The following is a 28,000-nucleotide window of genomic DNA, read 5'->3' as shown; positions in this document are numbered from 1 at the left end:
GTGGTATATAGATTGTGTAGAGCTTATAGGCATCTATCAGAAAGGACGATGGTGCTTTAGGCATCTAAAAAGCAAGATGCTGTGAAATGGAGCGTATGATAGTAGTTGTGAATCATGTAGCAGGAAAAAAAAAAGTGTACTTACTGAGGAGAATGATCTCTCTAAGGTAATGAGCTGTGGAGGATATAGCGAGGGGGAGCATTATTGCAATGTGTGCATAAATAGTATCACCTCCCCTGTTGATAGGACATATCAGCACTAAGTATTTACCTTGTCAGTATATAGGAGAGGGGCAAACGTGCAGGTTTAAAAAGGGAAGGGGAGGGATATTTAGTGGTGGGCGGCCAATGGGAGCTGTAAGCTCCAGTAAACAGGAAGTGACTAACAGGAAGAATATGGCTGTGGGATCCACAGTACAGAGAGCTTGCTTTCCACCAGAAGAAAGACATAATACCAGCTCAAAATGTGGAGAAACACATGCTAATAATAGCGGTTATGTGTGGGGATGCTATATATTGTTGGTAGGGAGATTGGACAGCAGAATTCAAGAGATATAAATTAACATATAAATGACCATAGCCTGGTCAAGAGAAAACATTGAACAGGGAGGGAGTGAGCAGACAATGGTCCCTGGGTGTCGGGATTATGCTAATTGAGACACTGTGCAAAGGTCCAGAGAAATATACTAAATCACTTTATTGTGATAATTCATACAAAGGCAGTATATTCAAGGAGAACTATAAAGAGAGAGGCAAAAGAAGCTGAGATCGATAGTATTTGTGCTGTGCAGACTTGTGGGAGAGAAATAACGCTATATAATCCCAAATAGATAGAAATAGGCTTGTAGCAGTGGCGTCCAATTCCAACACATTAATATAATCGACTCTGTGAGAAAGAGAGGAATACGTTAGTATATTATGGCATCAAGACGGCTGCTAGAAAAATGAATATACATGAAAATAGCATAATAAACAGGTCGGACCCCAAAAAAAAACCATTACATACACTGAGTGTTGACTCTAATTTTGTAAGGGGCTTATCTGAGATGTAGTTTTTTACAAAAATGCTGATATTTCGTAATCCCTATTTAACCCTCTCGGGCTCATAGTTTCGAGGGTATGGATCCAAAATGCCTCTCGTTTTTTGAGGTGAAGGATCCTTTTACCACCCCGTCGGGGAGGTGACACCTGTTCAATTACCTGAAATCGAAGTTGTGAGATGTTATGACCCTGGGTAATGAAGTGGTGGGGAATGGGAAGAAGAAGATTTTTGCACCTAATTGTGTATTTGTGCTTTGATATTCGATCTTGTATAGGTTGTGAAGTTTCCCCTACATATAAGCGACCACAGGGACATTTAATGAGATATATCACATAAGCAGAATCACATGTAAAGAAATTGGAGATTTTAAATTCTTTGCCAGAATAGGGGTGTACAAATTTATCTCCCTTGAGAACATTGTTACATTGCACACAATGTAGGCATGGGAAAGTTCCCATTTTAGGTTTATGTAGAAAACGTTGTTTGTGAATAGTGGATTTAGGGCCAATGTCTGCTTTGACCAGGGAGTCCTTCAGATTGGGTGCTCGTTTAAAGCAGGGGAGAAACGGTTTTTGAAATTCTCGAACATCAGGATGAGTTGTGGAAAGTAAATGCCAATTTTTACGAATGGACTTGTGGATAATATAGGCAAAGGGGTGGAACATATGTACAAACGGAATGCGGTTCGTCATTCCCTCTTATGATCGTGTGGGGGTATCTCTTGATGCTTCTAGTAAAGAGGGGGGATATCCTCTTTCTACAAATTTGTTGGTCATCTCATCCAGGCGTAGAGTTCTAGTATCAGTGTTGGTAACAATACGTTTCACTCTTTGATATTGTGATTTAGGTATTGCCCGTTTGGTGGAGGGAGGATGGAGACTTTCAAAATGGAGGAGGTTGTTCCGGTCTGTACTTTTAATATACAGGTCAGTGGATAGGAAGCCATTGGGATCCTTAATGACCATGGTGTCCAAAAAATTCATGCGCCAAAGATCGTGTCCTATGGTGAATTGGATACCGGGCCAGGATGAATTCAGGATGTCAAAAAAAGAGAGCAAGGACTCCAATGAGCTGCCCCATATGCAAAAGACATCATCGATATAGCGCTTCCATATGATGGCGTAGTTGCGGAAGAGGTCATTTTTATAGATGATGCTTTCCTCGAAATCCGCCATATAGGCATTTGCATATGGGGGCGCTACATTGGAGCCCATTGCGGTCCCACGTACCTGTAGGTAGAAGTCGTCTTGGAAGATATGGGCAGTGTGGGATACCTGGCGTTATCTGCGACCAATTTATCCTATTTTTGTATGACCATTTTGACTATTGTTTGTATATACTTCTGTTTTCCTTTCTTTGTTTTTTTTCCTATTTTTCCTTTGTTATTTTTTCTGTTTTATATGATGTTTTGTTTTATAATTATATTTACCCTTGTAGTAACTGAAGAAGGTCACATTGACCGAAACGTCTTTTTCGTGTACTACAATAAACCGCCTTACAAATACCTTTAAGTTGAGTGCTAGGTTCATATTTGTAGCTATTACTATTAGGCCTCATACCCACTTGTGTGTAAACTCGGCGAGTGCAATGAGAGAAAAAAAATCACTTTACACTCACACCAATGTTATTCAGAGGCAGTGCAGATCTTTGTTTTTTTTAGCTGTATTCAGCATGAGAAAAAAAATTGTAGCATGCTGCGATATCTCATCAAAATTGGATTGGTGTGAGAAAAAAAACACTTGACATACGGACCATCGGTATGACATGTGAATATTACGGATACTGAGTAAAAAAAAAAGATTGTATACCGGCTGCACATGGATGACAACTGAGAAAAAAAATCATCCCACTCTACTGGATGAAAATGGGACAGATTATTTATACGCAAGTGGGAAAGAGGCCTGAGGCCGAAGTCACACTAGAGAGAAATACGGACAAGTGCTATGCGACAAAAAATCGCAAAGCACTCGGACCAATGTTAATCTATGGGGCCGCTCCCATCATCCATTTTTTTCTCGCCCGTATTATACGAGCTGGTGAAATCGCAGCATGCTGCGATTTGAACCGTATTATGCCCGAGACTAGCCAATGCAAGTATATGGGTGCGAGAAAAATACAGATTACACACGGACCACGCGTGTGACTTGCAGGAAAAACGCACTGTTGTTCTTTAGAAAAGCCGGCAATTCAGTGCGCTATGCTGTAAAATCACACTGACAGGTTAAAATAGAATACATGTATACACATAGTATTGGTATATATATATACTAGCTGAAGAGCCCGGCGCTGCCCGGGCATAGTAACTAACTGTGGTTAGTTATAACAAATTATAATTATCCTCCATCTCATAGTCCCGTGCCCATATACCCATCACACATCCTCCATCCCATAGTCCCATGCCCATATACCCATCACACATCCTCCATCCCATAGTCCCATGCCCATATACCCATCATACATATTCGCCATCCATAGTCGAGTGCCCATATACCCATCAAACATATCCACCATCCCATAGTCCCGTGCCCATATACCCGTCATACATATCCTCCATCCCATAGTCCAGTGCCCATATACCCATCACACATCCTCCATCCCATAGTCCCGTGCCCATATACCCATCACACATCCTCCATCCCATAGTCCCATGCCCATATACCCATCATACATATTCGCCATCCCATAGTCGAGTGCCCATATACCCATCATACATATCCTCCATCCCATAGTCCATTGCCCATATACCCATCACACATCCTCCATCCCATAGTCCCGTGCCCATATACCAGTCATACATATCCTCCATCCCATAGTCCAGTGCCCATATACCCATCACACATCCTCCATCCCATAGTCAACCATTATGACATTATAATGAGCGGCGGGGCTTGCAACCTATGATGACATCAGCGTCGCCATGGCAACCATTGTGACATCATAATGAGGGGCAGGGCTTGATATGCACACACTGTTTCCCCAGTATGTAGATAGGGGCATTATGACATCATAATGAGGGGCGGGGCTTGACGCGCACATACTTTTTCCCCAGTATGTAGATGGGGCAAAATTGTTTGGTGAATTGGAACGCGCAGGGTTAAAATTTCACCTCACAACATAGCTTAGGACGCTTTCGGGGTCCAGACGTGTGACTGTGCCAAATTTTGTGGTTGTAGCTGCGACGGTGCGGATGTCTATCCCGGACATACACACACACATTCATACACACATACATACATACATGCACACTTTGAGCTTTATATATTAGATATATAACCTGTATTTAATAATCTTTATTAGTCTTTATATATATATATGTCATTGACACACACATATATATATATATATATATCTCATAGAGTTATAGATAGCAGAATAGTTGATGATTCAATTGTCGGCATCTGTAAAATCATTGCAGAACCTGACAGGATATGAGACATGGTTTACAAACAGTAAACCATTGCATATCGGTTAGATTTATATATGTCCCTCACTACTAATATTAGTAGTGTCTGTGTGTAAAATTTTGGAACTGTAGGTGTTAAAGTAAAGGATTAATTCACGGAAAAAACTGGCGTAGGCTCCCGCGCAATTTTTTCCACCAGAGAGGGAAAGCCAGTGCCTGAGGGCAGATATCAATAGCCTAAAGAGGGACCATGGTTATTGCCCCCCCGGCTAAAAAAATCTGCCCCCAGCCACCCCAGAAAAGGCACATCTGTAAGATGCGCCAATTCCAGCACTTAACCTCTTCCATCACACTGCTGTGTAGTGGTGGCATATGGGGTAATAAGGGGTTAATGTCACCTTGCTATTGTAAGGTGACATTAAGCCTGGTTAATAATGGAGAGGTGTCAATAAGACACCTATCCATTATTAATCCACTAGTCTGAAAGGGTTAAAAAAACACACACATTAAGAAAAAATACTTTTAATTAAATGAATAAACTCACATTTTTGCCATCTTTATTTAACTCCCAATCCAATTGAAGCCCTTGTTCTCCTGTAAAAAATCCAAAATAAAAAAGCATCAATATCCCATACCTATCTGCCATACAGTCATGTCCCACACTGCAATCCATCTCAATGAGTTAAATAGTTTACAACCGGGAGCAGTGCTAATGCTACCGACCCGGGTGTAAACCCCTTTGGAATGACTGTGGAACTGCCTGCGCAGCCTCCCGACCTGACCGGACATGAACTCATTAGCGTGGGAAAGTTTCTGAACATTTTCCCACGCTGTCAGTTCACCGCAGGTCAGGCGGGGAGTCTGCGCAGCCTAAGTGACGTCAGCGGTAGTCTACAAAATGTTTGGAGACTGGTAGATCCATCCTCTTCTTTTTTATGGTATATCTTTGCTGTTTAATGTGCGTTTTGAAATCGCACGTGGTTTCCCCAATATACCACAGACTGCAAGGGCATTGCAACAGATATATAACATATTCTGAATTACACGTAAAGAAATGTTTAATTCTATGTTCTTTTTGTGTAATAGGGTGTGAAAAAACACTTTCTTTCACCATCAGAGGACAGTTAACACATGCTAAACAAGGTGTAAGGTTCTCAGTCTCTTTTGACATGTTTTTTGAAACTCAGTCTTTCCGTCGGCCATTTTGCTTTCTGTCTTGCTGCAGCTATATAGCCCTCAGTTAATATGGAGTTTCCAGCTTTCATGTTCCCGCCCTGAGGGTATGTGCACACGTAGTTTTTTGGGTGTGCGGATTTTGGAAAGAAAACCGCAGGTAAATCCGCAGGACAAAAGTCCTGCGGTTTATCTGTGGTTTTGCCTGCGGTTTTGCCCTGCGGTTTTACACCTCATAATGGATGAGGTGTAAAACTGCAGAGTTTCTGCACCAAACAATTGACATGCTGCGGATTGTAAACCGCAGCAAAACCGCGCAGAAAAATCCACAGCATGTGCACTGCATTTTTTTTTCCATTGAAAATAAAGGTACTGTACAACGCTGCAGAATCTGCTGCGTTTCCGCAGAGCCAAAACCGCTGCGGAAACGCAGCAGATTTCACTACATGTGCACATACCCTGATTCTCTCCCTCTTGCCTCTTAAGCAGCCTTAGCTGAGCAATCAGAATCAAGTCTGCAGTTAGCCTGTGACCTGCTCCTGGAAGCCTTGGACTTGGTACTCCAGCCATCTGCTGCTGATGAACTTGGGAACACTTGTGGACACTGGAAACCTGTTGCCTGCTAAATCCACAGTTGCAAGGGAAGTAACAGAGAGAGACCATGAACCTGTTGTGGAAGTTCTGCTGTGCTTAAAGGTTACTCTTGCCTTCTGTGTCTCCTGCCTTTGTATCTGCAAAACTGTGTGAACCCTTTTGCTTACTTGTATGAAGTAATACAAGTCCTTCCTAATCACACCTGTGTCTCCTGTGTTTTCCTCGCACCCAAGCACAAGGCGCTATATGAATCATACACAGTACATCACACAAGGATAGCATCCCTTTCTTTCCTTACCTGTCAAAAAAGTTTGTTGCAGATTTTTTGTTAATGGACCCACATCCGCTTTAATAAGAACATCTTTTATACTTTTGTTTTTTCTGTGTGAAAAAAGTGGTGGTTTTTGAAATTCTTTCACATTGGGGAGACACTTATTCAACATACCCCAATGTTTCCTTAGATGTAAATACTTATGTCCCCCCCAAAAATTGAGAAAAGTATTCAAATAGTGATACCTTTATTGGCTAACCAGAGAAATTAAAGCTTTCAAGGCTCAGAAGGCCCCTTCATCAGGCATTGGGTATCACTCCTTGAATACTTTTCTCAATTTTGTGGGGGGACATAAGTATTTACATCTATTTTTCTGGCTAACACGGTACCACAATATTATTTTGTATTGTACATCCCAATGTTTCCTTATAATTTTTGCAACCTCCCCACTTTCTTCCGCAAAAGTTGAGACAAATGGGACCCAATTCATTTCACTCTTAAAATTTTTAATTTCTAACAAATCAAGTCTCCTTAATTTGTTAACCTCACTTTTTGTACAATCCAAAAGTTTTCTAGGATATCCCCTACTTCTAAATTTCTTCACCATATTATCCATGACTTCATTTACTTGGTTTTCATCCTTGACTATTCAGTTTACTCTCATCATTTGGCTGTGTGGAATGGATTTGATCATACTACATGGTTGTTGGCTGTTAAAAAGTAATAAATTGTTACAATCAGTTTCTTTCACATAGAGAGTGGTTATTAATTCCCCACCTCTAAGTTCCACTAAGGCCTCTTTCACACTTCAGTTTTTTACAATCAGTCACAGTCCGCCAGGTTTTGAAAAAAACGGATCCTCAATTTTCTTTTGAGGATCCGTTTTTTTTCCCCATTGACTTCCATTATTGGTGGATTGTGACGGATTGCCGTCCGTTGCATCCGTTTTTTTTTCGAATCCGCCAAAAGTTGCTGTCCGTCACCATCCTCAAAGATTTCAAAACGGAGCTTGCAACGTTTTTTTTCTCTGGCGGATCCTCCAGACACTCATTTAACCCGAAATTCTTTCTGGGTGCCGGACAAACAAAAAAAAAATTCTCTCTCTCTCTCTCTCTCCTTTTCCAGGCTGCGATTCCTTTAAAATTCTTCATTTGTCAGATCCGTCAAAAAAACGGACAGGTGGCATCCGTTGTCATCAGTACTAAAACGGATCCGCCATCCATCCTTTTTGCGGATTTTGACTGATGAAAAAAACTGAAGTGTGAAAGAGGCCTAACACATGAAGAAACTGCAAAGTTTCACTTGAAGATACCAATGTGAACTTGATTGTCTCATCCAACGTATTCATAAATTCATGAAACTGTGTGAGCTCATCCAGGGTGCCCTTCCATAGGAGAAAGACATCATCTATGTACCTCCACCACACCAACACATGTCTAAAGTGGTGTGTGGCATGGCTAAGGGTCAAACAGTGCTGTGCAAATTAATCGGGACAAGCATTTTTTCAAGTAAAATCGTAAGTTGGTTACCAGTCAGTGATTCAAACCAGTTTTAACTGCTTTGAACAGTTACTCACACCTGTTCAAAGCAGTTAAAACTGGTTTGAATCACTGACTGGTAACCAACTTACGATTTTACTTAAAAAATGCTTTGTCCCAATTAATTTGCACAGCACTGTATAGTCGATGGGAGGTATGTGTCTCAGAGATGGCTTGTCTCTGTGATGTAGCCCAAAGTGTTTTCTTTAGTGCACGCAAGCACTAAGGGATGTCACCATTCTTCTATATGTATTTAAGGATATGTGGTGATGTCACAGTCACGTGACTAGTCAGGTGGTGGGTTAGTGGGTGTGGCTATACCCATATAATGTAGACTACTACTTAACACAGGGCTGTATGTGGGGAGGAGGAAGCCTCCTATGTGTGTTGAGGCTCCAGGACTGAGCCTAAAGTACTGGACATTTGTACTCTGTTTTGCCTGAGCTAAAGGCTATTTCTTTTGTTCTCTTTTGTTATGTGGCTGTGTGAAGCAATAAACCCCATGAACTTTAAAAGGAACGTGCCTCCTGATTGCCACCCGTTGCATCTTAGGGAGTACAATCCCTACAATTGGTGCTAGACGTGCAGGCAACATTCCCAGCAGAGACCTGAGACTGTTACTGCATGTCCTGGGTCAAGTTTGCAGCAAGCCAGCAAGCATTGCCTGGAAAAATGGAGGACCTGCTGAAACACCTGGTCCAGTCACAGTCACAGCAGCAGGAGACCAACAGGCTGTTGTTGCAACAGATACAACAGAGCCAGCAGGAGCAATGGCAGCAGAGGCAGCTTCTGGCAACTGCAATCCAGGGCAGGATGAGCGCCCCAACCCCAGGTCTGGATGATGACACTCACGTCAGGAAGGCGGTAAGACGCGCATGGCAGAAAATGACCCCTGCGACTGATGTTGAGGCCTTCCTGACGGTATTTGAGAGAGTGGCTGAAAGGGAAAAACTTCAGCCAGCTTAGTGGGCAGAGGTACTGGTGCCATTCCTGACGGGGGAGCCCCAGAAGGCGTACTATGACTTGACTTTGCAAGACGCCAAGGAGTATCCCAAACTAAAAGCTGAGATTCTTGCACATTTGGGGGTGACAATGACTGTCAGGGCACAGCGAGTTCACCGCTGGGCCTATCACCGGGACAAGCCGCCTCGCTCCCAAATGTTCGACCTGTTGCACCTGGTCCAGAAATGGCTGCAGCCAGAGTCTTCTATGCCTGCGCAGATGGTAGAGCGAGTGGTGATGTAACGGTTTGTGCATTCCCTGTCGAGACCCCTACAGACTTGGGTTGCCCAGGGTGATCCCCAGAATGCCGATGAACTGGTCGACTGGTCAAGAGTTACCAGGGGATGGAAGGCTCCTTGGGGAAGCAGCCCATTCCGTATTGGGGGTTCCAGCAAGGGGCAAAGTCCCAAAAAGGGGTGGGGCATCCAAAGTCAAAAGAGGCGGGGGAAGCAGTGCCCAAGGTCTCCACGGGTGATGTTATTTGTTGGAGGTGCCATGGGCCAGGACATATAGCTGCCTGTTGTCCCCAGGCCACTGAGCAGATGGATTGCAGCATGGGATGCTGTAGTTCATACTATGCATATCCAGTCTTCAGTGTGAACTCTCCACCTACTGAAGGGCCTCAAGCGTGTCCTGTGAAGGTGAACAGTCAAGCAGTAGTGGCCACTTTTCCTCTCAACCTACTCCCGGGGAGAAAGGTCGGCGTTCAGTGCATACATGGTGATGCAAAGGACTACCCTATGGCCAGAGTGGACATTAAAACGGCGCATGGCAAGGAGTCCCATGAAGTCGGCGTCGTTCGGGACTTGCTGCACCCTATAATTATAGGCCGGGATTTCTGTTTGTTTTGGGATCTGTGGGGAAGAGGTTCTGAGGTTGCTAGCAAGAGTAGGGAACCAATGAACCCTAATGAGGTATCACCACAACCTGAGGCAGATGGGTTTCCTTTTTGTGTCCTTGCAGGGGATGAGGAGGAAGTGTCTCCTGTATCTGACATTCCAGAGTTAGGGGTGGCTGGAGAGAATTTTGGGACTGCACAACATAGGGACCCAACTCTGAGGGAAGCCTTCAACAATGTCACCGTCATTAATGGGGTTGCACAGGAGCCGGGGGCTGACACCAGATTTTACTATTTTATGATGAGGGCGGAGTTGTTATATCGGGTCATAAAAATAAGGGAGGAGTTGGTAGAGCAATTGATAGTGCCAGGCCCTTATAGACGAAAAGTGTTGGACATGGCCCATTCACACATCTTGGGGGGACACCTAGGGGTGGAAAAAATGCAGGAACAGGTTGTGCAGAGATTCTATTGGCCTGGGTGTCACCAGGAAATAGTAAACTATTGTAGGTCCTGCCCTACGCCAGTTAGCTGTCCCCACCTCTCACTTACGGAGCACCCTTATACCGTTGCCCATTATTGAGGTACCATTTGAGAGAATTGACATGGACTTGGTCAGTCCCCTAGTTAAATCAGCCCAGGGCCATCAGTATATATTAGTCATCCTGGACTATGCTACACGCTATCCTGAGGCAATTCCCATGAGAAATTCCTCGGCGAAGAGTATAGCCTGCGTGTTGGTCCATGTGTTTTCCTGGACAGGTTTGCCGAAGGAGATCCTGACCAACCAGGGGACACCTTTTATGAGCAAGGTGATAAGGGAGTTGTGCAGGGTCCTGCAAATCTCCCAGTTGAGGACTTCAGTGTACCATCCTTAGTCAGATGGCCTGGTTGAGAGATTTAACAAGACACTGAAGAGAATGTTAAGAAAAGCCATCGAGAAAGTCGGTAGAGACTGGGACTGTCTCTTACCGTATCTGCTGTTTTCCATCCATGAAGTTCCACAGGCCTCCACGGGGTTCTTGTCCTTTGAACTCCTGTATGGCCAACATCCACGAGGTCTCCTGGATATAGCCAAGGAAACCTGGGAAGCTGAAGTCACGCCCCACAGAAGCGTCATTGAGCATGTGGCACTGATGTAGCAGAGGATTGTGAAGGTGATACCCATCGTGAAAGAACATCTCCTCCAGGCACCAAATGCTCAGGTCAGGGTCTACAACTGGTCAGGAAGAGTGAGGGAGTTCAATCCGGGAGACCCAGTTCTTGTGCTAATTCCGACAGTGGAGAGCAAGTTCTTGGCCAAATGGCAAGGGCCATATGAGGTGGTGGAGAAGCTTGGTGAGGTAAATTATAAGATTCACCAACAAGGAAGACGGAAATCAAACCAGGTTTTACCATGTCAACCTCATCAAGCCATGGCAAGAAAGAGAGCCAGTGGTAACTCCGTGCTTGCTGGGAAACCCAGAAGGTGAGGTTGGAGCAGTTACTATAGCGGAGACGCTATCGAAGGCCCAGAAACAGCAGTGCCAGGAGTTGCTCCAGAAGAACAAGGACCTGTTTTCGGAGTTGCCAGGGTGCACAAAGGTTGTTGAGCACGAAGTTCGGACAGAGCCACATGTGCGGATGAATGTGAAGCCCTATCGAATTCCTGAGGTCCGTCGAGAAGTAATCTCTAAGGAGGTGCAGCGCATATTGAAGCTCGGTGTCATTGAGGAATCCAAGAGTGGCTGGTCGAGCCCGATTGTCCTAGTCCCAAAACCTGATGGTGAGTGGAGATTGTGCAATGAGTATCAGAAGCTGAATGAGGTCTCCAAGTTCGACGTATATCCCATGCCATACGTTGATGAGCTCATCGAAAGACTTGTGCCCGCCAGATATATAACCATCATAGATTTGAGAAAGGGATACTGGCAGATCCCCATGGCACAGGAAGCCAAGGAGAAGACAGCATTTTCTACACCAGACGGATGCTTCCAGTATGTCCGAATGCCGTATGGCCTGCAGGGAGCTCGGACGACCTTCCAGAGGACTATGGATAGAGTCCTTGCACCTCATAAGCTATACTCTTGTGAATTCCCTTGCTCGAAGTTCTGAGCCAAAGCTCCCTCTGATGGTTACTGAGAGTAGTGGAGCTGGCCAGGTGGATGGAAGTTCTCCACTTGATGACAATAATTGGGAACCTGGGATTACTGACTGGGAGCATAAAATTGAGCTGGCTGCTCTTGGAGGTTGCTAGTGATTTCCTCTGTGTGCATTTGGAGTTCTTTTGTCCCCTGCCTGATCTGCATGGTTCAGCTAAGTGATCCTTTTGCTAATCCTTTGCATCTAATCTGATTGTGTCTTTTTTTGCTTTCTGCTTTGTTGCTAGGGTTCAGCGTGCTCCCTGCTGGGGGCAGCGCTGGGCCCTGCTTCATATGTTGCAGCTTGTTCAGTCCCCTGTTATGTTAGTATCTTTTTGCTTTGCTGCCAGTTTATACCAGAGTGCTGAGGTTTTTTGTATATCAGAAGTGTTGGACTTTTTCAGGGTTTTGTACGTGATTGCAGACAGTATCTTTTCTGTCCTGTCCTGTCTAGACAGCTTGGGCCCCACCATTTGCTCAGTCTGTTCTCTGTGTTTGTGTCTCATCGTGTCTCACCGACAATATGTGTTTGGGGGCTGTATATTCCTTTGGGGATCTGCTCCGGGGCAGTTTAGATTTCATCTTTCTGTCTTTAGGCTTAGTTAGTCCTCCGGCTGTGACAAAGTGTCTAGGGCATTGTAGGAACGCTTCACGGCTACTGCTAGTTGTGTGGATAGGATCAGGGGTCTGCAATCTGCTTAGTTACCAACCTCTCTGGTGGCTTAGCCTGTTCCTGCCATCCTCCTCGGTGACCCATTCATAATACTATACGCCACTGCGTACCTGGATGATACCATCATCTTTACCCCGGACTGGGAGAGTCACTTGGAGAAGGTCCAAGCAGTGTTTGATGCTCTAAGGGAGGCAGGGTTTACAATAAACCCAAAGAAGTGTGCCATGGGTAAAGAAGAAGCCAAGTACGTGGAATATGTCGTGGGTGGAGTCAAAATAAAACCCCAAATCAGTAAAGTGGAGGCAATTCAAACATGGCCGAGACCTTTGTCTAAAAACCAAGTTAGAGCCTTCCTGGGGATCGTGGGATATTACAGGAGGTTCATCCCAAACTTTGCCATGGTGGCTGCACCTCTAACTGATCTTCTTAAGGGGACAAAATCATTAATGGTCAGATGGTCCGAAGAGGCAGAGTCAGCCTTCCAAGAAATGAAAGGGGCTCTATGTAAGCAACCCGTTCTGATGGCCCCGGACATTAAGAAAGAGTTTGTTCTTCAGACATATGCCTCAGATTTCAGGGGTAGGAGCAGTCCTTTCCCAGGAGATACATGGGGAGGAGCATCCAGTTCTGAGTAGGAAGCTATCTTCATGTGAAAGGAATTACTCAGTCGTAGAGAAGGAGTGCTTGGCCATAAAGTGGGCAGTGGATACATTACGGTACTATGTGGTGGGATGTAAGTTTAGGTTGATATCCGACCATGCCCCACTCAGATGGATGAGGGAAACAAAGGGTAAAAATGCTAGGGTCACCCACTGGTTCTTAGCCCTGCAAGACTTCAACTTCCATGTAGAACATAGGGCAGGGAAGCTACATGGCAATGAATCATGCTAAATTTGAAATGAGAGAGATAAAAGTTGTTTAGAAAATGCACTGAGTTTGCATGTAATAAATCAGTACCGTAATTGTATGATTATTTGTTGGTTAAAAACCCGGTGCTATATATAATACCAAAAATCCACAAATCACTAAGTAACCCACCGGGACGCCCCATAGCGTCTGGAGTGGATTCATTATTCAGCACTATGTGGATGTTCCTGGATAAAATTTTAAATCCATTGGCTAAAAATCTGGTGTCTTATATACAGGACACTTCAGATTTTTTGAGAAATTTGGAGATGGTACAATAGAGAGAGAGTGTGATATTAGCATATTTTGATGTGATCTCCCTGTACACCTCTATAGATCACAATTGAGGAACACAAGCAAAAGAGAGGTAGTTGTAAATTGAGAAAATATCTATTGATGGGAGAGAATTCATATTAAATTTATTGAATATTATTTTAAGGCGTAATTATTTTATGTTTGGAGACCGTTACTACGGGTAACGGCAAGGGACAGCTATGGGGGCCAATATGGCCCACTCATATGCAAATTTGGTAATGGGTGCCATGGAGGAGGCCCTCATCTATGTATCCCACCACTTTAGACATATGTTGGTGTGGTGGAGATTTATAGATGATGTCTTCTTCCTATGGAAGGGCACCCAGGATGAGCTCACACAGTTTCATGTATTTATGAATACATTGGGTGAGACAATCAAATTCACATTGGTATCTTCAAGTGAAACTTTGCAGTTTCTTCATGTGTTAGTGGAACTTAGAGGTGGGGAATTAATAACCACTCTCTATGTGAAAGAAACTGATCATAACAATTTATTACTTTTTAACAGCCAACACCCACGTAGTATGATCAAATCCATTCCACGCAGCTAAATGATGAAAGTAAAATGAATAGTCAAGGATGAAAACCAAGTAAATGAAGTTATGGATATTAGGGTGAAGAAATTTAGTAGTAGGGGATATCCTAGAAAACTTTTGGATTGTACAAAAAGTGAGGTTAACAAATTAAGGAGACTTAATTTGTTAGAAATTAAAATTTTTAAGGGTGAAATGAATCGGGTCCCATTTGTATCAACTTTTGCGGAAGAAAGTGGGGGAAACATTGGAGTATGTTGAATAAGTGTCCCCCCAATGTGAATGAATTTCAAAATCCACCACTTTTTTCATACAGAAAAAACAAAAATATAAAAGATGTTCTTATTAAAGCGGATGTGGGTCCATTAACAAAAAATCTGCAACAAACTTTTTTGACAGGTAAGGAAAGAAAGGGATGCTATCCTTGTTTAGCACGTGTTAACTGTCCTCTGATGGTGAAAGGAAGAGTTTGTTCACATCCTATTACACAAAAAGAATATAGAATTAAACATTTCTTTACGTGTAATTCAGAATGTTATTTATCTGCTGCAATTCCCTTGCAATCTGTGGTATATTGGGGAAACCACATGCGATTTCAAAACGCACATTAATCAGAATAGATATACCATAAGAAAGAAAAGGATGTATCTAACAGTCTCCAAACATTTTGTAGAGTTAAAACATACAGAGAAAGATCTGAGATTTAGAATATTAGATATGTTACCAGTACAGAGAAGAGGTGGAGACAGGGAGCGTATGTTGAAACAAAAAGAACTAAAGTGGAAATATGAATTAAATACATTAAAACCTATGGGGTTGAAGGTTGCTTTCAAGCTACACTCTGTCTTTTAATCCCTGAGATACTGTTGATTTATACTTTACTCATCTAAACGGTGTAGAAAGTTTTTTGATATTTTTATTTATGATGGATAATTATTTATGAAATTATAACTTGTTTATCCTTCTTTTTAGATACACATTGCACAACGTCGGATGGAGACATAGGAACATATGGAGGATGAGTGCTGCTGTAGTTTTTTGTATTTTTTGCATTTTTTTATGTGATAACAACCATAGGCCAACATATATCTAATAATAGACCATGATATGGAATTGCTTAATATACATTAATATGGACCTTGGATGAGACACCTCGGTCTTGGCAGACTGAGGAGTCACCTGAGGTATCCATGAGGTTGCAGGAGGTCACCTGAATAAGGGACCGTCAGGCAAACCTGAATAAAAATAAAAAATTCCCAAAGGTTTTACTAAATAGGAATATTGGCATATATATGCACAGCACTGAAATAGAAGTCATTGTTGGAACTTGAAAAGTATCATTTGGCATGAATAATAGAATTAAAAACACTTATTTAGTGTGCAATTTAAAAAAATAGTGAATCATGATCATAAGACTCTTCCAAGATGGCACTGAGATGTTGCATAGTGTGCACGGGGAAAACGCACTGAGTGAAATACTACACAAGATATATGATTGGCCATGGTGTTATTACTGGCATTATGTGAATGAGAGACATGCGCAGTAGACTATAATGAATGCCAGAGATGACTGATGGCGTCCTCCATGTGTGCTGTGGATTCCTGAATTAAGTGATTGTTTTTGTGATATGTACACAGCTGCACTATCTTGAGATTAACAATGCAATTAATACTATTTTGTAAGATTAACACAGTCTTTTGCAAGCACTTTATGCACAATGCACTTTATGCAATGGAAGATATTATGTAATCACTGTATATGATAAATAAATATGAAAATGTGAATTATGTGAAATGTACATTTGTAAATTAATTGGAGCACTTGAAAAATACCTATTTATATGTACAGATGTATTAGATTCACTGTTTGATAAAGGCTCTGCATGAGCCGAAACGTCGCCAACCATGTGGGTCTGAAATAAAACCACATTTTTTACTCTTTGAAAAGGAGTGCTGCCTTCAGTTTTTTCATATGTGAAGTTTGGCTTTTGGGATAATTGCTTGGGAGGCCTGTGCACCTGAAGATTTTGGATTGTGCTGTTTCATTTTCTCTTGTGTTATATATATAGACTGTATATGTTTTCATGAATATTTGAGGCCATGGATCCATTATATGTCCATTTTGCAAGCCCGTACGGATGCCATACGCATGTTACACGGATGCTTAAATGCGAGAAAACAAGTCCTCGCATTGCACACGGATGATATACGGATCATTCTTCAGGGAACATTCTGCGATTCTCATCGGTGTAAAATGGACCGTATTTTTATACGTTGTATTTGACTCCAGCCTGAGTCAAATCCTCCACAAATCTGGCCTTTATGGAAGAGTGGCAAGATGAAAGCCATTTTTTAAAGCAAGCAATAAGAAGTCCCATTTGCAGTTTGCAAAAAGTAATGCAGGGGACACAGCTAGCATGTGGAAAAAGGTGTTCTGGTCAGATGAGACCAAAGAAGAACTTTTTGGGCTAAATGCAAAATGCTAAGTGTGGCAGAAAACTAACTACACATCATCCTGAAAACACCATCCCCGTCAAACATGGTGGTGGCAACATCATGTTGGGACAGGGAAGCTGGTCAGAGTTGCTGGAAATGATGGTAATCTTGAAGGAAAACCTGTTACGGATACTTAGAGGCTGTAAATACTTGAGACTAGGGCGTAGTTAAATACATGATTTTCAGATTGATATTTTTAAAATATTTAGAAAACCGTATCATTTCCTTTACACTTCACAAATACATGCTACTTTGTCAAACTTTCAAAGAGAAGGAATATAAGCATTCACCCGGTCTGCAGGTAAATCAGTCCATTTTTATTTTTTTAATCCTAGACAATAACAAAGTTCTGTAGTGCTAATACTGCAAGTGCAGGTGCAGGGATTTCAGAAGAAAACGATAGACATGTCTTTGAAAGTTTGACACATCTTGGATTTTGTACTACCCAGAAGAGTTCTGTGCATGAGGTTGTGAAATAGCTACAGTGGGTACGGAAAGTATTCAGACTCCTTTAAATTTTTGACTCTTTGTTTCATTGCAGCCATTTGGTAACTTCAAAAGTCATTTTTTTCTCATTAAAATACACTCTGCAACCCCTCATGACAGAAAAAAGCAGACATTTTTGCACATGGTCATAAGTATTCAGACCCTTTGCTCAGTATTGAGTAGAAGCACCCTTTTGAGCTAGTACAGCCATGAGTCTTCTTGAGAATGATGCTAGAAGAAACTTATGAAGAACTTGCAGTCATCATTGGCCCCTATCTCCTCCCTCTCATGTCCTGATTCTGTAATGAAGCATTACAACAAAACACTGCAAAGTGCCCTGGATGAATCTGCATCTCCTATACATAGAACGATACAGCGCAGATGGTGACAACCATGGTACACGCTGCAAACACGTTTCCTGCAGCAGTGCTCCAGGTGCGTCGCCGAATGTCTGTGGAGAAAATCCAATCTACCCAAATATTTCATCCATTATAAGTTTATGCTTAAAACATACAACACTGCCCTTCACCTCTCCAAATAAACCTATTTCAACACTCTCATCACCTCACTATCCAATAACCCGAAACGTCTCTGACACTTTTCATTCCCTACTCAACACAAGAGTGCAGGCCCCAACCACGGATCTCCGCACTGACGATCTGGCCAATTATTTCAAAGAAAAAATTGACCATATCCGACAGGAAATTATCTCCCAATCCCCTCATACCATGCATTGTCCTCCCTCCCCCACTGCATCTAGCTCACTCTCTGACTTTGAACCAGTCACAGAAGTAATCAGGCTCCTTGAATCATCTCGACTGACCACTTGCACCAGTGACCCCATTCGGTCACATCTCCTCCAGTCCCTTTCCCCTGCTGTCACCGCTCACCTAACAAAAATATTCAACCTCTCTCTCTCTTCTGGTATCTTTCCATCCTTATTTAAGCATGTCATCATACAGCCATTACTTAAAAAACCATCCCTCGACCAAAACTGTGCCGCTAACTATAGACCTGTCTCTAATCTTCCCTTCATCTCTAAACTCCTGGAACTGCCTGGTTCACTACCTTTTTATCCACTATCTCTCCGATAACTCTCTTCTCGACCCTCTACAATCTGGTTTCCGCTCTTTACACTCTACTGAAACTGCCCTCACTAAAGTCTCTAATGATTTACTAACAGCTAAATCTAATGGTCATTACTCCATGCTAATTCTCTTGGATCTCTCTGCAGCATTCAACACTGTGGATCATCAGCTCCTCCTCACTATGCTCCGCTCCATTGGCCTCAAGGATACCGTTCTCTCCTGGTTCTCCTATCTCTCTGACCGCTCCTTCACTGTATCTTTTGCTGGCTCCTCCTCCTCTCATCTTCCCCTTACTGTTGGAGTTCCTCAAGGATCGGTTCTAGGCCCCCTTCTCTTCTCTTTGTATACTACCCCTATTGGTCAAACAATCAGTAGATTTGGTTTCTAGTACCAACTCTATGCTGATGACACCCAATTATACACTTCTACTGATATGAGGCCTGCCTTTTTAGAAAACACCGGTGATTGTCTTACCGCTGTCTCTAACATCATGTCCTCCCTCTATCTGAAACTGAACCTGTCAAACACTGAACTCCTTGTGTTTCCTCCCTCTACTAATGTACCTATGTCCAACATTGCCATTTCCGTGTGTGGTTCCACTATTCCACTTTTACTCCCCAGCCCAGCAACATACCCGCTGTCTTGGGGTCATACTTGATTCTGAGCTTTCATTCACTGCCCACATCAGATCACTGGCTCGCTCTTGTTATCTGCACCTCAAAAAAATTTCTAGTATTCGACCCTTTCTTACTTTTGACTCTGCAAAAACTCTTACTGTTTCTCTTACTCATTCTCGTCTGGACTATTGTAACTCTCTGCTAATCGGTCTCCCTTTTACCAAACTCTCCCCCCTCCAATCTGTCTTGAATCCTGCAGCCAGGTTCATTTTCCTCACCAATCATTACACCGATGCCTCTACCTTGTGCCAGTCATTACAATGGTTACCCATCAACTCCAGAATCCACTACAAACTTATTACCCTCACCCACAAAACACTAAATGGCTCAGCACCACCCTACATCTCCTCCCTCATCTCAGACTACCTCCCTACCAGTGTTCATTGTTCTGCCAATGACCTGAGGTTAACATCCTCAATAATCAGAACCTCCTAATCCCATCTCCAAGACTTTTCACATGCTGCGTCAATTCTTTGGAATGCACTACCCTGGTTAATATGATTAATCTTCAATCCACAGTTTTAAGCGTGCCCTAAAAACGTATTTGTTCAGACTGGCCTACCATCTCACCGCATTAACCTAACTATCCCTGTGTTGCCCAATCAAAATCTTTTACCATAACCAGGTTCCTCGCATCATGTTCTCACATGCTTTATGGATTTAATAGCCCTCTTTGTTTGTATTGTTACATACATAAGCTGATAACCTGTTCATGCTACATTACATGAACAAACACCCAATTCTTACACTTTGGCTGGTCCGAACAACAAAAGCAATTGTTACCATCTACCTTCCGTGTCTCGCCTTTTCCTCATACATTGTAAGCTTGCGAGCAGTGCCTTCATTCCTCTTGGTATCTGTTTTGATCTATGTGTCTATTGTTATGCTGTAATGTCTATTGTCTGTACAAGTCCCCTCTAAAAGTGCTGCAGAATGTCAGCGCTATAGAAATAAAATTTTAATTATTTATTATTATCAAAATAAAAGTATTTCAAACCCCCTTTATCACCCCCTTACATAGGCAAAAATAAAATAAAAAAATGTATTTCCATTTTTCTATTAGGGTTACAGTTGGGCCTCAGTGAGTTGGGCTAAAGTTAGGGTTGGGGCTAAGGGTAAAGTTTGGGCTAGGGTTAGGGTTGGAGCTAGGTTTGGGATAAAGTTAGGGTTGTGCTAGGGTTAGGAATGTGATTACGGCTAGGGTTGGGATTAGTGTTAGGGGTGTGATAGGGTTAGGTTTGAGGTTAGGGTTGTGGTTAGGGATGTGTTGGTTCCTTCCACATTGCTTGTTTTCGTGAAGCACCTTGTGATGGCGTGATGTTATGTTTTGTGTCTATTTATATTTTACGGATTTCCATAGTGTTCTCCTGTTGCCCTGTATCATTCCGTGTATTCCCATATTGTCTAGAGTTCCAATTACCTTCCAAAATCTGATAATTGAATTAGCTCACTTAAGGGCCCATTACACATAGCGATATCGCTAGCAATATCGCTGTAACGTCACTGGTTTTGTGACGCAGCAGCAATATTGCTAGCGATATCGCTACAGGTGATACTTACCTCCGACCAGCTCCCCCGCTGTCTGTCACTGATCGCACGAGAACGTCCTGGACCATTTCTCGTCGGGCGCTTCCTGCTGGGCTTACTGTGGCACCGACGAGCGACGCGTGGACGCGGGCGGAGGATGTCAGGATCGCCGCATCTGACAGGTAAGTAGCGACCCCCCGACCGCTGCTATGTCGCTGGTGAGATCTGCCTGTGTGGCAGCTCACTAGCGACCACTTAGCAATGCACCAGCGATCCATATCATTGTCGGGATCGCTGGTGCATCGCATAGTGTAACGGTACCCTTAAGGCCCTTTTACATTTAGCGATGCACCAGCGATCCGACGAGCGATCCGACCCGGTCAGGATCGCTGGTGCATCGCTAAATGATCGCTAGTGAGCTTTCACACAGAAAGATCTCACAGCGATGCAGCAGCGACGCAGCGCACGATACTCACCTTTCACACACCGCGATCCTGACGTTCTCCTGCCCACCTCCACGCGTCGCTCGTCATCACAGCAGGAAGCCCAGCAGGAAGCTGATGACGAGAAATGGAGCCGGACATTCTCGCGCGATCAGCGATGGACAGCGGGGGAGCCGGTCATTGGTAAGTATCACACATAGCGATATCGCTAGCAATATCGCTATAACGTCACAAAACCGGTGACGTTTTAGCGATATTGCTAGCGATATCGCTTAGTGTAAAACCCCCTTTACTGTCTGCAGCTTGACTGTATCTATGCCTCTTGATGAACCCCCTGTAGTGTCTTAATCCCCAAGGCACCTTTGTCAGGTCTGGGAGGCCTGAAAACCTACCTAACCTGTTTGACTACCCTGGGACATAAGGAGGGGGCTCGGGAAGACAGGAGCTGTTCACCCTGTGTGGTGATGATCGTGTGAAGACAGCACGTCAGAGAGAAGGGGAAGCATATGGACCTATTTTATCCTGTCTTCTGGATTATTGGACTCTCATCTCCTTGGACATTCATCCTGTTACTGAACTGCATTCGTGTTCTGGACTATTGTATCCTCAGTGTGGTGGATTGTTTATGGACCTTTTAGTTTTGCCTATAATAAAGGTCTTGGGATTGTTCACACTTCCCTCGATCTGTTGATTGTGTGGTATCAGAGAAGGATCCCTTGACACACATGAAGAGTTAATAAACTTCTTGAATGTGGTTTTGAGCACCTTGAGGGGTGCAGTTTTTAGAATGGTGTCACTTTTGGGTATTTTCTGCTATATTGAACCCCCAAACTCACTTCAAATGTGATGTGGTCCCTAAAAAAATGGTTTTGTAAATTTTGCTGGAAAAATGTGAAATCGCTGGTCAACTTTAAACCCTTATAAACGTCCTAAAAAAATGATGTTTCCAAAATTGTGCTGATGCAAAGCAGACATGTGGGAAATGTTATTTATTAACTATTTTGTGTGACACCACGCTCTGATTTAAGTGTACAAAAAATTTAAAGTTTGAAAATGGCAAAATTCATAAGTAAACACAAGTTATATTGAAGAAATTTTACCACTAACATGAAGTACTACATGTCATGAAAAAAACATTCTCAGAATCAGTGGGATCCTCCGGTGAAGCATTCCAGGGCTGTAACCTCATAAATTGACACTGGTCAGAATTGTAAAAATTGACCTGGTCATTAAGTACCAAATTGGCTTTGTCAGTAAGGGCCTACTATGCAGAGAGCTGATTTGATGCACCAGGCTAGCTCACTCACCATTATTGCATCTGTACTTGAGGTAGAATCGCTAATATGGGGAAACCAGCAGATGACTTTATACATCCCACTAGAAAGGGACACCTTCATTAGGATGTGAATAGGCAACAGAATGACGGAACATAATTGACATACCGTACTTTTTATTAGCTATTCTTCTGCTTATTATTACATATCTGTAAACTGGAAGGCCATGTTCCCACATAGCATAAATGCATTTTTCTCTGCACATCTTCACCCCAAAATATGCTCTAGCAATCTGCTCTGATTATTGTGCTTCTGGCACTTTATGGTTTTCAGTTTTACATGCGGTTTTGGTGCAGATTTGACGCAGCGGTTTTTTAATTAATTTATAGTGCAGACAAGCTAATATTCTACACTAAAAAAAACCATTGCATTTTTTTTTTTTTTTTTTAAGATCGCCATAGAATCCTAACGAAGCAAAAATGCACAGTTCAATAGCGTCTTTAAACGCAGAGTGGGCATTGATAAATGCAGCAAGAAAAACATTTGCGCTATGTGTGAATATGGCCCTGATATTTTGATTTTAAACGAAAAAATAAATGTTCCTAAAATTAAAAATACATTTATGTCATTAACAATATACAAATCGGTAAGCACACATTTCATTCTAAAGTACAATTAGGAAAAATAACAGGTGATCAGATGGGACAAGGCACACAACTCTTCTGTAAAATCCATTTAATCTTTATATTTTGCTTTTCTAAAACAAATATTTAAAATGTGAAATGTCAGGTTTTATTAAAGGCAGTTCTGGTAAGTAATACAGGCATGAAACATGTAATAAGAATATAATAGCAATGCAAAGAAACCATAAACACATAAAACAGGAAATCATATAAATATATGTCTAATCTGATTGAATTGCATAAAAATAGACATCATCTTATTTTGCTCTTCCCAAAAATACCTACCAAAGAAAACACGTACAGCAAACATTTAATGAAACACAAAAGGGACATATACTGACATTCCCAAAACTAGATTTTGGGTTTCTGTAATGAAAATAGAAAATTTCCCATACAGTAATTTTGACTTTTTATAAGGAGCATTTACCATAGCTGTAGTTTGGCCACATTTTACCTTCGGTATTGCAGCAACCCGGACCCCATGTGGTACAGTAGAGGTTGGGTCTTATGGTCACTCATAACGCTAAATTGTGGCCATATTATGGCGATGTGCAATCAGCTTAAACCACAGAAGCTATATGAACAGTCTAATGAAATAGATGGAGGAACCAAATAACACATAACATATGGGGCCACTTCTTAGACTAAATTAGGCCGAACCTTAGGGGGGCTGAGCTAACAGTTTGAGTTGTATGGGATATTCTTGACTCTCCCCCAACAGAAGGTCTCAGAGGATAAAATGTTCTGGCATCTCCAGTTTCGGATCTTTGGTTCTGGGGAGGTAAGCCTCCACCAGAGGCGTCTCATAGAGAACAGAAGAGCGCCTGGTAGTTTTGGGAGACACAGTTGCCGGCTAAAAGATCGATCCTCTTACAGCCAACAGCTATCTACTGTGTATGGGGTTTTGTGCTGGTCTGTTATCAATTGGTCAAATAAACTTGTGCTGAGAACACTCCTTGACATGAAACCATGGCAAGGCATTGTAAGGCTGTGTTCACACGTTGCGTCTTTTTTCGCGTTTTTTTTCACGGATTTACCCAAAAATCCGCTCAAAAAACGCTTAAAAGCAGCTTCCCATTCATTTTAATGCATTTTGCACTTTTTGTGCATATTGATGCATTTTTTTCCGTGAAAAAAAACGCTTTGCGGTAAAAAGCGCAGCACGCTCATTAATTTCGCTGAAAATTCTGCATTTCTGGCTATTTTCTGTGTGTCTGGGGACGCACTGAAAAAAATGCATAAAAAACGTGCGTTTTTGTGCAAAAAGCACGCAAAAACCGAGCAGAAAAGGCGCGGATAAAAACATGTGTTTTCTGGGAAGGAGTCCTGTTTTTATGCAGAAATTTTCTGCATACGTGGGCACATAGCCTTAGGGGACAGTAGATGTAACCAAGCTTGTTTTAAATGAAAATAAATAGTACCAACACTTATATAAATGTATATGTGTACATGATAGAAGGCTAATATGCACTGGATAAATGGTGTTTGTTGGCTGTACCATCAAGGAATTGTTAATAAAATGATATAAAACTACTTAAACACCTTAAATAGTTTTTCGGGCTAGGGCTAATTTTTGGCAGGCGCTGCACCAGGCTGAAGCGCATATAATGGGAATATAACATAGCCGATGATGGATCAGAGAGCACGTGCTCCAATGTTATACTATGTGAAACAAGGGGAGGGGAAGGAGAGTCAGATCTCCGAATCTGGAAGCATTGGGAGCAACAGTATGAAACCATTGGGCCGAGACGCCCAGGTGCAGAAAAAAGCTGAATCTTCCAGCGATGGAGAGCAGGTAGAAAAGCATACAGACTGGTTACAGGGGGAGACCTCAGAAGGAAAATCCTGCAGAAGAGAACTGCAAACAAGAACCCCGTGAGGTCTCAATACCAGACAGGACCTCATTTTACAGTACACAGTCTGCTTCATCATTTCATGCCTTATCAGTTTGTAGCTTACACCTGATGTTAATAGTATATGTGGTAATCAACAAGCCAGTGGGCCTGGCTCCCAATCTCCATGTGACCTAGGCGTATATGTATTCCGCAATGGGAAACCAGTTTCTGACTACACCATGACTGACGCTGAATGCTGAAACCCATTGGTTTTTCCTGGATGGTCTGTGGTTTGTCATCTTTATAATTCTTTAAAAAAGGAATTAATAAACGTGAAGTTGTATAACTACTTTCCATCACTGGAGGATGTGGCTTTTTCCTGCACAATGGAAAAATAATAATAATAATAATAATAATATTAATAATATTAAGTCAATTTGCTCAGGACTATGCCAAAACTTTTGAAATGATACCATTGCTCAGACATCTGTGTCTCTGCATACATTAAAAGAATTTTATGGCCAGCACTAATATTTGTCAGGTATTGTGCCACTAACTCCTAGCACTGTATGATGTTCCCACTGTTAGGACTCCACTCTGCTTGCTGATTGATCAGTCGTCACATGACTTCTCACATGTGATTTGAGAGTAGTTGGCACATGCCTACAAGAATACAGTGAACTCAGAGAGAAGGTATGCAATCACATGAGTGTTCACGTGATGATGACCTCACGAACCGGCAAAAAGAGTGGAATGCCAAGGCCGAGGTCATATGAGCAATGATTCCCAAATACGAGAGAATCAGCGTGATTATGGTAATGACACTCAGCTCAAACTCTGTCACAGTTTGATCAGTCTCATCTTAGTGTGATCTGATTCTCTCACGTGCGAAAATTAGAACACACGTGGAGAAAACGGAGAAATTAATTTCTCCATATCCTTCGTTGTTTGAGTCTGCAGATTTCAGCCTGCACTCTGATGACATCTGAGTGCAGTCCGATGTTTCACACGCACCCACAGACTTGAATGGGTTCAAATTCAGGAGCCATTCGCAGCATGCTGCAATTTTTTTCTTTTCTTATACTGAATCGGAATGAGAAAAAATAGCAGATCTGCCCTGTATTATTATACAGGGCAGATCTGCTATTTTTTCTCATTCCGATTCAGTATAAGAAAAGAAAAAAATTGCAGCATGCTGCGAATGGCTCCTGAATTTGAACCCATTCAAGTCTGTGGGTGCGTGTGAAACATCGGACTGCACTCAGATGTCATCAGAGTGCAGGCTGAAATCTGCAGACTCAAACAACGAAGGATATGGAGAAATTAATTTCTCCGTTTTCTCCACGTGTGTTCTAATTTTCGCACGTGAGAGAATCAGATCACACTAAGATGAGACTGATCAAACTGTGACAGAGTTTGAGCTGAGTGTCATTACCATAATCACGCTGATTCTCTCGTATTTGGGAATCATTGCTCATATGACCTCGGCCTTGGCATTCCACTCTTTTTGCCGGTTCGTGAGGTCATCATCACGTGAACACTCATATGTGATTGCATACCTTCTCTCTGAGTTCACTGTATTCTTGTAGGCATGTGCCAACTACTCTCAAATCACATGTGAGAAGTCATGTGACGACTGATCAATCAGCAAGCAGAGTGGAGTCCTAACAGTGGGAACATCATACAGTGCTAGGAGTTAGTGGCACAATACCTGACAAATATTAGTGCTGGCCATAAAATTCTTTTAATGTATGCAGAGACACAGATGTCTGAGCAATGGTATCATTTCAAAAGTTTTGGCATAGTCCTGAGCAAATTGACTTAATATTATCCAAAACCTATATACTCTGTTATACTGCCAGCAAGTAGGCAAATACAGAGGGTGCCTGAAGAGTATTATTTCATATTAGAACCATATGACTTCACTTGTGGTATCTGATAACATGATGTGATTTTTCATAAAGAATGTCTGATATGGGTGGTTTTGTAAAATATGAGTCCATAAGCAGACGACTCGGTAAATGGGGCATATAGGTCTGTCCACAAATAACACTGATCTGGATAATATACACATACAGTGCCTTGCAAAAGTATTCGGCCCCCTGGAGCTTTTCAACCTTTTCCCACATATCATGCTTCAAACATAAAGATACCAAATGTAAATTTTTGGTGAAGAATCAACAACAAGTGGGACACAATTGTGAAGTTAAACGAAATTTATTGGTTATTTTAAATTTTTGTGGAAATTCAAAGACTGAAAAGTGGGGTGTGCAATATTATTCAGCCCCTTTAACTTAATACTTTCTTGCGCCACCTTTTGCTGCTATTACAGCTGCAAGTCGCTTGGGGTATGTCTCTATCAGTTTTGTACATCGAGAGACTGAAATTCTTGCCCATTCTTCCTTGGCAAACAGCTCGAGCTCAGTGAGGTTTGATGGAGATCGTCTGAGAACAGCATTTTTCAGCTCTTTCCACAGATTCTCGATTGGATTCAGGTCTGGACTTAACTTCTAGCACCTGGATACGTTTATTTGTGAACTATTCCATTGTAGATTTTGCTTTATGTTTGGGATCATTGTCTTGTTGGAAGACAAATCTCTATCCCAGTCTCAGGTCTTTTGCAGACTCCAAAAGGTTTTCTTCAAGAATGGTCCTGTATTTGGCTCCATCCATCTTCCCATCAATTTTAACCATCTTCCCTGTTCCTGCTGAAGAAAAGCAGGCCCAAACCATGATGCTGCCACCATATCGTTTGGCATTGTTGCCAAAAAGTTCAATTTTGGTTTCATCTGACCAGAGCACCTTCTTCCACATGTTTGGAGTGTCTCCCAGGTGGCTTGTTGAAAAACTTTAAACAACAATTTTTAGGGATATCTTTGAGAAATGGCTTTCTTCTTGCCACTCTTCCATAAAGGCCAGATTTGTGCAGTGTACGACTGATTGTTGTCCTATGGACAGACTGTCCCACCTCAGCTGTAGATCTCAGCAGTTCATCCAGAGTGATCATGGGCCTCTTGTCTGCATCTCTGACCAGTCTTCTCCTTGTTTGAGATGAAAGTGTAGAGGGACGGCCGGGTCTTGGTA

At 42.4% G+C, this 28,000-nt stretch overlaps 1 long non-coding RNA gene across 1 annotated transcript; it reads right to left on the bottom strand.

The window, feature by feature from the left end:
- Positions 1-671: 671 nt before the first annotated feature.
- Positions 672-25,398, bottom strand: LOC141098161 (uncharacterized). Its single transcript, XR_012234166.1, has 2 exons — positions 22,432-25,398; positions 672-885 (listed from the first exon to the last, which is right to left on the bottom strand). It is a non-coding gene; the product is annotated as an uncharacterized lncRNA (long non-coding RNA).
- Positions 25,399-28,000: the final 2,602 nt, after the last annotated feature.

The sequence above is a fragment of the Dendrobates tinctorius genome, unplaced genomic scaffold (genome assembly GCF_039654945.1).
Source record: "Dendrobates tinctorius isolate UK_male_01 unplaced genomic scaffold, ASM3965494v1 ptg000087l, whole genome shotgun sequence".
NCBI lineage: Eukaryota > Metazoa > Chordata > Amphibia > Anura > Dendrobatidae > Dendrobates > Dendrobates tinctorius.
This window is presented reverse-complemented; position numbering and strand designations above follow the sequence as displayed.